Genomic DNA, 2,762 nt, shown 5'->3' on the forward strand with positions numbered 1-2,762 from the left:
AACATGTAATCACTTAAACTATAATTACTTTAAAAGTACGTTTCTTTATTGTTTTATGATATTCATTGCCTCGGGCAACCGAGATGGTAGTATCCTTATACCCGAGTGGTCCTGGTAAGGCACTTGGAGTATGGGGGTGTTACAAATGGTATCAGAGCGACGATTTTGGAACTGTAACAAATGAACATAATGAACATAGGGAGTCTAATAAAATGAACCTAGTGTATGTGTAATGGGAGCCCCGGCTGATGCTAGGTTTTGGGTGAGTAGGCGCCCTCACTTCAAAATCTTGGCCCCATGATACTTAAGCCAGTCACATGGTATGGGAACGTGGAGTCCGTGTGTATATGTGCGACGTGTATGTTAATTGTGCTGTATATGGTTTGTTGAAAGCATGTTGCATGATAGTTGGTTTACATGTTGGTTGGAATCGTTGGAAAAGTATATGAGAATGATGAATGATATGGTAGAAAAAGAAAGTAGTTCGTATATGATGATGTGTGATGAAGTGGATTTGTAATGTTGTTGTATTAGCAACATGGAAATAGGATTTGTAGTGTATGGGTGTGGTTTGTGTTATGAAAAGTTATGAACATTTAAAACATGCGGGTAATACATGATTGAAAGTTGAATGTTATATGAGCATGATAGATGGTAATGTTTGGCTTTTGGTAAGTAGTAACATGAAGAATAGAGGTTCAATGATATGTGTTTCATATAACGAATTGGATGAAAAGCATGACGGTTGTTTATAACGTGGCACTTGATAACACGAAGTAGATTATTTTGTTAATTGTATGAGGAGTCGCGCAGATTTGAATGCGTAGTTGTAATCATAATGTTGAAATAATAATGAATGCATAGTACGTTAGGGTATGTGAGATAACATTCGGGTAGTATTCACAAGTCTGCATGACGCGATCGAGTGGGTATTTGTCGTTATTTTGACCAGAATCGTGTTTTTGGGCACTCGATCGAGTACCTCGGGCACTCGATCGAGTATGGGGTCACTCGATCGAGTAGCCGGGCTACTCGGTCGAGTAAGTCGAGATCGAAGGTCTGTTTGGGTTAAGTCGGGTACTCGATCGAGCATGTTGGGCACTCGATCGAGTAGCCTCAACTCGATCGAGTAGGTTCTGCACTCGATCGAGTGGGTCTCGCGCAGTCATATGCGTGTTTCGGGTCATATGTTTGTCTTTTGACATTCGTTGCATATTATGTTTAATTCAAAGGTGTTGTATTACTTCTTTATGCATTGTTTTACGTATGTGTTGGTCCTGAAGCGTAAGTTACCCAATCTTATGATGTAAAGAGTGGCACTATGATGAGTATGAGTTCGGTGGGGAGGACATGAGTTATATGTGATTATGATAGATGGTGGAAAAAGAAAAGGAAGATTGGTATAGTTTATTGAGGCATGGCGCACGTTTTGCGAGACGGGATGAGTGATATGATTGTGTGTTGAGTAATGTAAAAATAAGTGAATATAGGCAAGGGATGATGTGAGTATAATGAACGTGAGAATGAAAAGATTGAAAGTAAGAATGTGGATAGTGGCAGCTTGAGATGTGTAAAGAGTTATGGAGGGAAATGGTTAGGAGTCGTGTGGGTTATGGATTTATGTAGTGAAAGTTCGTTTAAAGGGGTTGAGAAGAGTAATATATAGTGAACTTTGTGGAGACATGTCGCGAGGTGTATTTGTAGACAGTGAGTGAGTTTGGGAGGTTTGGTTTATTAAAAGATGAACTACTTTGTGATTTCCTTGGGTAATTAACGGTATTAAATGAATTCTGATTTCTAGAGATGTAAAAAGGGAGATGCAATTGTTTGAACATTAAACGTTGGTTCTATGGATAGATTAGTGGCAAGTATGAGTGATAGCATAATAAGAGAAGATCCATGGTAAGAAAGAGTGAGATGATGTCGGTAGAAAATAATGGAATTGAGTTTTGGAGCAACGAAGGGGTAACCAGATTTCTAAAGAGTTAGCTAGAAGGAATAAGGAGTTGAACTATTAATTGGTATTATTGAGTGTAAAGAGAAAAGAAGGATAAAAGTAAGCTGAGGAAAATGTTCACCGAAGCTATGTGATATAAAGATAAGGAATCATCGAAATGTGTGATGGTATCACGAGGATGTTAGCTAAAGGTTATATAGGAGTTTCAGGACAACATGATTGGTAATGAGTTTCGAGGAATTAAGGGAGTAAGAAGTTGGTGGAGTATTGGCACGATACGAGATATTTGGTGGAGAGCTGGATGACAATACAAATAAGATAGCTTTGGGAATAATGTTGAGGTAATTTTGTGGATGGGTTTGATGTTCGTTATTTGCAATGTTAACCAAAAATAGGAGAAAAACCATGTTATTTTGATATGAGTGTAAGAGATTTGATATACGAGCAGCGGTGGCATTGTGGTGTTATCACTAATGGTTAAGAGTGATGGTATATTAGAAAGGTAGCAATTCTAAAGAGGTTGATTTGGTAGGGACCTGATTGTTGTGTATGATTGTGAGAGGGTATAAGATGTGGTTAGATGAGGCAGGCGCTATTAGTTGAATAGTGAAGGTATGGTTATATTTGGCAGGAAGTGATGGTTATGCGAATGGGGGAATATGTTATGAGGGGCATATGAGTTAAACTCGGGCGGCAGGTAACCTTTTTCGAGTGGTAACTTACGTGGTCAGGATTGACTAGTTGGTTGTGATTACGGGTCTGTGATATGTGTAAATGTTTGTGTGAGGTTCTGACCTCACAAGAA

The sequence above is a fragment of the Silene latifolia genome, chromosome 10, assembly GCF_048544455.1.
Source record: "Silene latifolia isolate original U9 population chromosome 10, ASM4854445v1, whole genome shotgun sequence".
NCBI lineage: Eukaryota > Viridiplantae > Streptophyta > Magnoliopsida > Caryophyllales > Caryophyllaceae > Silene > Silene latifolia.